The sequence below is a fragment of the Dermacentor silvarum genome, chromosome 1 (assembly GCF_013339745.2).
Source record: "Dermacentor silvarum isolate Dsil-2018 chromosome 1, BIME_Dsil_1.4, whole genome shotgun sequence".
Taxonomy (NCBI): Eukaryota; Metazoa; Arthropoda; class Arachnida; order Ixodida; family Ixodidae; genus Dermacentor; species Dermacentor silvarum.
The window spans coordinates 348,290,490-348,301,306 of record NC_051154.1 but is presented as its reverse complement, the minus strand read 5'-3'; positions in this window follow the sequence as shown (position 1 = coordinate 348,301,306).

Genomic DNA, 10,817 nt, shown 5'->3' with positions numbered 1-10,817 from the left:
TGTCTAGAGACCCCAGAAAGGCCAAAAAGTTGTGATTGCACGAAGTACTACTTAGGGCGAAAGCAGTACTGGGAAAATAAAAGTGTGGTGAGTAAACCAATGCACGAAAAAAATCAATATAAATATACACAATCGGTAGGTGACATTCGCAAAAGAGATTAAGGTGACCAAAAATATTATATAGCCAAGTCAGGGCACTAGAAGCACTAATTAAAAATTCGCAAACTTTTTTTTCATATGAGGTGAACACTGTGACATACTTAAAGTAGAGGTCGGGCTGCTGTACTTGTGGGATATTATTATTTATTATTGCTAAATTAGGCAATAAAAATAAAAGAGACAGATCCGGCAACAGAGAAGGCGGAGAGCATAAAATTTAACGTTGCAAACTTCAATTTCCATAATGGAGATGAAAGATTCTCCGATTATGTATATATACTTTCTTTCATAAAGAAAAAAATTATCGGTTACATTATTTAAAGCTCGTATTTAATGTCTGGTATGTCTTTCTCGTAACCTAATCACAGCATGCGTGTTAAGAATGCGGGTTGCGAGTCAACATTTGTCTCAAAATAGGCATGTGAAAGTTTCACGGTCCTCTTGTGAACACACTATCTATAGATTTGAAAAATTACAGATTGCGGTTCATCAAGTGCCGCTTACAGTGCGTGTTCACGCATTCGTTTGCGATTATCTTTAGGGATCACGTTCTCCGTATTTCAAATTTTAGCGTGCAATACACGTTGAAGCCGAGCACAAAGATCTGTGTTGTTGGGGAAGCGACTGCTTTTTGACAAGTGGGACAGAACTTTCGGTGGGCGATAACCGGTATGTTATTGTAGCGGTGCTTGAATTGCGACGATGATTCCACTCCAAATTCTAACATTCCTTAGGAAGCCGCTTTCTGCAATAGTTCTTTGCCCAAGTGTTTTCGTTGAGGCCGCGTTCAGGTGCCTTGGGACTTCTATTCATTCGGTATTGGATCGCAGGGCTGACGCATGAAGTACCTTTTTGTGCATGGCCTAAAAGTACAAGGTTCGCTGCCCTTGATGCTTGTCGGCACAGAGCAAAACTTGACGTCCCAGACGAGGGTCAGACGCCTTAAGTAACATTCCGGAAAATTTTCACAGCTAATTGTTTCTTTCATCTTCTTGTAGATTGCCCTTTTCAATGAATATTTGCTCTGCCTCATACAGTTTCTTATTCAGTGGAATTCGCGTAGTTTTCCTTAGGTTGGTTGAAGGTCTCAAAACTCAAGCACTCAGCAAACTCAATCCCGTTCACAAAATTTCTTCCCATTAAAAAAAGGAAACACCACAAGGATATACATCTTATATTATTGACTCACAATCTTGTCCCATTTACCACTATCTGATCGATATACGAGGTCTGACTGATTTCCCCGCTATTGAAAATCGACCGTGAAGGCTGCATCTGGACAGAAACTCTTGAAAGAGATCATTCCTTGCCAGGTTGTTAATGGAGGCCACCCTACCAGCAGCTATAACTCGCTTTTTTTAGAACAAGAAAGCTGGGAAGTTCATCTGGCGAATTATTATCTGGATCGACAAAGGTAAAAATATAACCTAACTAGGCATATCTTTAGCACACTGAGAGCGACCGTAATGAAAGGCTTACGAGCTTTTCAATGGTGTGAATGTTGATTATTCGCCGTAGCTAGATCCTCCCTGTGAATCTGTTTTGTAGAATTTCGAAGCTGGTGATGTGGTGCACGTAGTGCATATACCTCGAAGCGTGCGGGATGACGTGGCGATCGACGTCCATTTCAAACGGAGGCTCTTGCCCAGGCCCGTATACAAGACCGGTATGGTCTGTAAACGGAGGATATACGCGTGGCTCGAGTACCTAGTCGAGACTCTGTTGTACAAGTTCTACAATGTGAAGATAGACATGGAGACGCTCGGTAGTGTCCTCGAACCGACTGAGGAAGGCTTTCAAGAAGTATAGGCCTAGCTACAACGAAGTTTAAACCTCAACAAAGCGAAGTTCAACCTAGCTACAACCAAGAGACGCCATCAATCGGCCAGCATCGCTGTGTCTTGAGCTTTGCGCGGCCTAGTGCAAGCTTTCGCCTTTTTTTGTTTCTGATAGCAGGGATGTCGCCAGCCGTTTTTCTCATTTCAGCAGCAAGATCCTGCATGCTGAGACTGCCGATTCATAGGCATGTGTTCGGGGTCTTGATGCGGTCGTGGTCGTTGCATCGTCATCATTCCAGCTGCGTCATCCGACTCTTGTCAAGCCGTGGTCGTCACGCCATCTTCATTGTCACGCAATTGCCATCATGCACTCGTGATCCCATTGTGCTCATGCCGTTGCCATGCCTTCGTTGTCACTGCATCATCGTCATGCATTCGTCGTCATACCTTCCTTGGGATGGCGTTGCGGTTATTCCACCGTCATCGTTGTAACTTCCACATTCTGCTCTCGTCATGGCGTCGTCGTCATACCATTGTCGCCATGCTATCGTCGTCACGCTGTCGTTTCACCATCGTCATCACTTCAGTATCGTCATAGTCTACCTGCGTCGATCCATCGACGTCATTCCTTATTCATCATTCTATCGTAATCACGTTGACGTCATTCAGTTGTGATTATGCCTGCGTTGTGATGTCATCATCGTGACTGCGTCGGCGTCATAGAGTACTCATCATGCCTCCACGCTCATGGGCCACCTTGGCAAGCGAGTGCCATAGCTGAGCGGGACAATATCGTAGCAAGTGGCAAATAGCGGAAGCAACGAAATTCTCAGAATTACCGCTACACGTGTTAAATAAACGTGACTTCAGGAATAATGCCTGTCGATTGATTACTCCACTGCTCTTCGCATTATCGTCGACAGTCATCGTGAGATGACTTCTGCTGTAATTTTATTGCGATAGAAATTATATGGACGCTCCAGGCGGATTTCCGCCATAGGCGTTGCTACCGCCGTCACCATCGCCGTCGCCGTGAGGTTCCGTATAAAGTCGAAAGGCGGTAAAATCGTATGTGCGAGTGAAAGCGTGCGAGGGTTAGCCGGCGCTCGCGGCTCAGTGAGTGAGTGAAATAGCTTTATTTAGGTCCAGAGGAGACGCGGCTCAGCCTAGCCCACGCAAGAGAGGGAAGCTCACATCAATCAATCCGTCTTCCGCCGTGCGAAACCCCGGGGGGGGGATGGGAGGGAGGGAGGGGGGTGTGTCAACCTATAACATTTCTGCAATTAGTGATTACGTGGAACTTTCTCAACGTTTTCTTTAAGCAACAATACGTTCAATATATTGGTCGTTTTCTGTTTTCATACGCAGAAAAGATCTACGGGCTACTTATGTTATCACCGAAGTGAGACGTGTGTTAGCATTTGGGGGATTGTATCAATCAACAATCTCCGACCAAGCAATCGCATTAAATGAACCTCACGTTTTCCACAAAACGGAGTGTGGGACATTTTCAGCGAGAATATCAAGGAAACTTTGTTCAGGTTGTTTTTCTGTTAGTAGCATCTTAGAGCATCTTTATGAGGACCAGGCGTCGAATTCAGAAAGCTTTTCATTCGTAACTGCTGTTTGGCATTGGACAGCTGCCTTGTCTAATAACACGTCCAGCATCAGAATTGGCTGACATTCGCTCTAATCAACAGTTCTTGCGTAAGAAGTATTTTGTGGAGGCGGAGGCCCAGAGTCTTAGCACATACACCACAGTAGTGGCCAAATTCGTTTTCGAAAAACCGACGATGGAAATATGTTGTAGTAGACCCGAACAGCAAAAGTCATTGCTTGTCCTTTGGTTTCACCGCCTCCTCGCGACCCGTAACGCTCAGCCTATGAATATCGCGTTCTTCTACTATGATCGTCTTTTACAAATAAGGCATGTTGATGGCCAAGCGACGTCGATGGGATCGGCGCGTTGCTCCTGGCATTTCGGCAGCTCCACGTTTCCGCGCGTTTTCGGCCTAGTGACGCTGTCTCTCCGCCACACCAATGACCGCCTCCTCTGTTTTATTCCTCTTCTCCCCGACCTCTATCAGCGTTTTTCGATGATAATCTACAACGCCAAGCACCCTTGTATTATTCGCATTATGCTTCGTGAGCGCTTGTTCTCCTCCCTTGGTGTTTTCACATTAGCTTCCCATCGATATCACAGTAGCAACATGCCCAAGTCACCACCTTGAATAATGCTAACAAATCAAAACAATAGCCATTATAGTCATCATACGTTATTAAAGCGAAGATCGACTTTCCCGTGTTTGGCATGGCTGCTACTGCTGCGTCGGTTGGTATCTCTTCAGATATATTGTTGGGCATTTAAACGAAGACTATATATGCGCCGAACGATAGCACCAATGAACGGGCTTATAGCGGGTGACCATTTTTAATTTTTACGGAGTTTTTTCAAAGTAACCTGTTGCAAATAACATAATTGTAGTCCTTGTGCTGGATTATTCAGATAGGTGGACATTACTTGCACGAGAAATCAAACCACATATTCAACAAGGTAACAGAATATTTGCTAATCATTTTTGAATTACTTACTTTATTGCACATATTGCACTTTTTGCAATTTCCGGTAAGATCACGTACAAGGCGTATTCCCTTGGAATAAATTTCCAGAATGACGCCAGTATTGAGATGTGCGCCATCAAATTTGCTGTAAAAATGCGCTGTTGTTCTACGTACTTTGTGACCTAAACACTTTTTCCTTCATTGACGCACAAAAGTAACTGAAACGCCCAAGTATTCCGTACAAAGCTTTGAGAAATAATATCTCGAAACTGGTGTCATCCTGGAAATTCATTTCAAGTGGATACTTCTTGCAAGCTCATCCGCTACAATTCGTAAATTGCAACAATTCCGTAATGTAATTAAGAATTAGTGATTTTTAATTACTTCAATATGTTGTTGAATTTCTTGTGCAAGTAATGCCCACCCCTTCGAGTAATCCAGCTCAAGGACAAGAATTATGCTATCTGCCACTGGCGATGTTTTTTTAATTCAATAAATGATCGCCCTCTATAACCCCTGCATGCTTGCGACAACGCAGTACCAGTAAGCGCGCCTTTCTTCTGCGAAATACAAAAATAAATGCCAGCATCAAACCTGCACGTATGTCAGCTCATATATCTAGCTCTTAAGCACACCGACTTCTTTATGGCGAGCACATTTTATCCACCCAATTTCTTTGAGTCACTTGATTTTATGTTATTTTGTCATTCGGTAGGTGTGCGCCCATTTTGGGCCAATCTTCGAAGTTATTGCTCTGGTCTGTGTGCTTTCTCGTTATTAGCCCACTTCAGCGCTAGTATGGCCTTTACTTCCGCCACTTGCAGTGTATTACAATGCGTCCTCATTTGCATATTCATTTGCCATAAAATATGCACAAGTGAACTTCTTAGACGGACTGGCAACCGACAAAAAAGTTTCATGAAATTGTGGCGGAAATTAAAGTGGTGTGCTTTGTATTAATGTATTCGAGCAGGATGTTGGTGGTTTGAAAGGAAGCTATAATTTGAAATTGCCTGAGAAAGTCGCGCAACGCAGTACACCGCCTCACTCTCATGTCAAACTTTGTTATTTGCGTTAGAGCCCTGCACGTGATCAAAATTTTGTATATGTACGGTAGCTGTTACGAAGGGCGCTGGGATTCTTGTGTAAAGATAAGCAGTTGTCCGTTTCTGAATGCGTATTACAATGTTAAGAAAGTTCACGATAGCAAACGCCGCTGATGTCAAGGCAACAAGTGGAACGATAGAACCGCACAAGAGCGGTGGCATACGCCATGCCCTATTGAATGGCGGCGCCCATGACAGGCTATTGGTCAGAAACGTGAGGCCGGAGAAGCGGGAAACACACTAATAAGCAACTTTGTAGGTTGGCTGATAGCTCATGCTGAAAGTGGATATCTATATACAAAGGTTATTTGTGCGTAGAATACAAGTACCAGTGAATGCTGTTGTATATTTCTTTAATGCTGACCGACCAAGTATAGTGTCAGTAAGAGAATCTTTGTTCTGTCATCATAAACAAATAAATGAGTGATTAAATGACAAAATGAATATTACATAAATTCTCAACACTTAATTTCGGCTGGCAGGTCTCTCTAAAGATAGCCTGCCTGCTAATTCAATAACGCATTATATTTAGCAGATTTCTTGATTTACTTGACTTTCTTCATTTAGTCTTTCGGCATGTGCCCCTGGGTGTGTGTCTATTCTTGGACGAGTGGGTATGTGCCACTCTGACATAATGGGTGACATAAGACAACGTGAAATCTACATGAAAATAAAGCTATGACCTTTGCGGCAGATAAACGTAAACATTGCATGAGATGACACGTTGCATAGAAAAAAAGTAGGCAAAATTGTACGCATCACCGTTAGTTGTAAAGCATTTAGTTAACCACTTTCGTAAAACATCGCTTCACGTAAATTCCGACATATCCGTTGGATATGCCTGTTTTTAGCGTAAGTATGACCGTACGTTTCATCGCGCACGCTATTCCAAAAGTGCTTATATCTGTTCTCTTGCATAAGGTAGCCACGATGTAAAAGGTACAATGCTCGACTTAAAAACACTGGTTGTTGGTTGGATCAGGCTTTCTATCTGTTTCTATGCCACGTCTTATCGTGCCTTCAAGAAAGTGAGATGAACGAACAAACTAATGAAGACCAGCGCAAATGACCAGCTCGACAACTACATAAACTGTTTGCACGCCAAGGACTGTGGTTTGCGGCATAGCGTTGCACTGGAGTGGCTTCCCTCTCATTGCGGAATAGAGTGCAATGCATATGCTGACTGCGTTGTTGGTTCACCACACAGCACCTCCTGCGAGCAAATCCTCATACAATTTTTTTAGGAGAGACGGTTTAGCTACGGTGACTTCTTTTTGCGTGGCGTTTACTGCATGCTATGTGAACTGACCTGGAGCAGGAGAATATAACTATTTGCACTTACGACCCAACGTGCAATATTCGAGTACTGTAAGGACCGTGATAGGCGTGATCATGCGTGTCAGCACCGTATTTTTCTAAACAATTCCTATACCAAATGCTTCTTGCGTGAAATTAAGCCAGTAGCATCGTCACTAGGCCCTGCGCGCAATATACGGGAACACAAAGCACAATTAATCTGCAATTGAAACGTGTATGTGTTCAAAACGACCGTCCTAGCAAGCGCAGTAAATGTAATGCAGGGTCCACACTTCCAGTTGCAACGTGTACATGAACGGCGGACAAGTGCCGCCTGTGCGACCCGTGCTGCGAAGGCGCTTTTAACTTCTCTGCGAGACACTGATCTCAATGAGATACTTTAATTTTGTATATGTTTTGTTACGTGTGTGTTAGGGCTAGTATGTTAGTGTGATGTTGGGCGTGTGTTAAGTGTTCATGCGTGTACCATCACATACACGTGAAGTAGCATTCTAGGCTTGCCGCCAGGCAAAGCTCTCCAGTTTTCAGTAAACAGCCTCTCTCCCTCAGACAATACCCTTCTCTGGTTAGCATCATCTTTTCTGCTGTTTTTATTTCTCTCCATCTGTTTGCAGTAAAACTTTTTCACTTGAAATTTAATTTTCCATTTAATCTGCCGCATGTGCCTTACGCACTCAAAGAATAGCACTACATAAATTATGGCTAGCGTAAAGCGGTATCAATAAACGCCTTGTCCGGCAGCGCGAAGTTTCCCCCTGGGATACGTGAGCACTTGCCAAGGTCACCGGGCGACGCTCATGACCTTTTTCTTTTCTCTTTTTTTTACATAATTTAGCACTGCACCTCAACCACATGCAACGCTCACTGGGTAGCGCGGTGCTTTTGGCGCTCGAGAGACACCTCCCGTCGAGCGTTTCTCGCATTAGCTTTTCTATAATCACATGGCCAAGTGTCAGCGGCCTTGTTTCGACAAGGGTAATTTCTTTCTCCCCTCTCAAATGCTGATGCGACACCGTAGTGGAAACCCGAAGGAATTCATTGTTCTTAGATGATAATGTTTCTAGCCGAGAGATCAAGTGGCGACCTTTCTCCGCTCGGAGCATGGCCACGAGAGCCAATTTACAATGAGAAAAAAATATGCAGAGCAAAGGTCAAAGTTTTTTGGAAAGCGAGCAGCGAGTGCAAAAAATAATAAAGATAAGGCGCCACAATGAGGACGAATTGATCTGTCAGACACGGGCATCGAACACACGCTCTGCAGGGCTGGTGAAATGCCGGACCACGTGACATACTGTGATCTTTCACTCAAAATAGATTGCTGACGGCTTAAACATGTATACATTGATAAAGCACTGCGAATAATTTATAAGCGGAATAGGTCTCCACGTCAACTTTACTGCGATGGCCTCAGTGCAGATTTTTAAGTCTCCATTTGAATTACAACACATTTGTTTTCAAGTTCGCGATCGGTCGCGCTCAACGTTTCCAGCTTGTTTATATTGAGAACATGCCCAACAGTTAGTTGGTTTATGTTATAAAACAACAATTGTTTTAGCCTTTGCCAAATAAGTTATGCCACTTTTAAACACATTCAAATGATTGTAAATGTCACTTGATATATTATTCCTGCAAAGTTTGTGAACAAATCGAGATCATAAGTTTTTTAATTGTATATAGTAAATATATGAATGCCTCCACAACGAGAAAAGAAATGCTTTGCATTTGTGGGAAGTAAATGGTAAGAACATTTTTGCACAAATCACCGCACAGCCTTGACCTGAGAATTCCAACGATGTTCAAAAAATGTCATAAAAATTCAGACAGTGTTTTAAGCAAGCACATCAGTGCAAAGTTATAAACATTTTTCAGGAGAACCCAGTTCATAAAAAAAACCTATTTGACGTTTGACTTTAGACGTGACTGTAACACTCCATCGAGTAGCCACATGTAGGCCTCTGCCATTTTGTTTTCATCAAAGAACTATAGAATGTGAACTTTGAAGACCCAATTTATGGAAAAACAATTTTCGATTAACCAATGCCACATTTAGGTAAGAAGATACGTGTTTGATTCTGCAAACATTCTCTACTATATCGCAGCCAACGTGGGCGTTGTACAATTTGTTATAATTTGTTGTGTACATTTTATGTAGTGTGGGAACGATGTCTGCTGTTTAAGTTTGCGGCGTTACGATTCTTTGCCAACAATAAGTTTTCAAAATCGTATGTTATCACTTTAGTTATAGGAAATCAAATGTAGCTCGGCCGTGTCTTCACGTCTTTCCTGTTTCTAGCCTGCTGGAAGCTGCACTCTTAAAAAGTAGGCACCCTTTGGGACTTATCTTGTCCCACAACAATAATCGTCATCTGCTTTGCTTGCGTTTCGCGTGCGACTACAACACCAATATATTCGCAATAATGTAGGTTTCAAGATGGGAGTGAGAACAATGACACATATTTTCGCTGGGAGCATCTCAATATTTATTCAAATACCATATTTTACCTATGCCGAGGATGGCATTCCGTGCGACATTTGAAAAGGCACGCGCACTCGCCATGTGTACAGTTTTTTTCTTCTTTTTTTAGTAAGCGTTCAAGTGATTGATAGTGTTGAACGTCATGAAGGAACACCCAGCTCTGCGAGACAACCTATACCGGGTTTTTCGATGGATGAAGACTTTGAGTAATATTTAAAAGCAGCCGTTTCAAAATAGAAGGACGGTTCCTTCGGAGACATGTCCCAGTTTTGGGGGACCACGTGATGACGGGGTGGCAATTAGTCGCTAATTAACGAACATTTATATAATTAGTTTTCAACTTTTTAGTTTCAGCGGGCTCTCCGTACAAGCCATATCAACTTTTGGATCTGGTAAAATTCGATTACCCGCGGAACGGTGGCACATCTAATTTCGGCTATCAGAGCGCGCTAAACCGAAACACCGACGCTGCAGCGAGCGCAAAGCTGCGCCCATCTAGGCGTACACATGACATGCTTACCAGCGATCACACCCTCATATAGATTGCGCTACACACAGGCGCATTCAAACGACGCACACGCAGTCACCTTAACTGGGTTAAGGTGACTAAGGTTAAGGTTTCCGAAACTTAACTGGGTTAAGTTTCAGAAAGAACCCACCGATGGCTCAGACTATTTCACTCTTAATCTTTGCAAAGACTCCGCGAAACTGCGGGCCAATTAAGGCACACACAAGGGAGATCCACGAAACGGAAAACACCCATCATACGGACGCACATCTCCTGCATCTCTGACAGGCTTGCCATGGCCTCCTTAAACGATGGAAATGTAATATACTCAATCGTAAGCTCGTACAATGCATAAATCTACTCCACGTGGAGTGACCTGCCTACTCTAAACACCTCACACGTGAAAACTGGCATTACACGTGCGACAACCTTAAAACCTTGCACCTGGCTTCTGCATGAGTGCTCTAATGACCCTGCGCAGACAAAAACAGAAACGAGCAACAAGTTCAGGAAGCTCCTCGACAGCTACGAGTCTCGAGAGCAACTTTTCACGGAACTCAGAGACATCCATACCCGCCGCGGTGGTCGCGAGGTCGCGGGATCAAATCCCGGCTGCGGTGGCCGCATTTCGATGGGGGCAAAATGCAAAACCTCCTTTGTCCCTTGCCTTGGGGGCACGTTAATGAAAATTAATCCTGAGTCCCCCAATACGGCGTGCCTCATAATCAAATCGTGGTTTCGGCCCGTAAAGCCTCATAATTCAATTCTATTCACTACTATTGCCACTTTGAAAGCACGTGAGTCATATCGCGTGCGGAATTTAATTTTGCAGCAGTCACTTAGACCGCAATGATGACTGTGAAGAAATAACTTTGCGCTGGCATGGTCACCAACGGCAATAGAATGCTTCG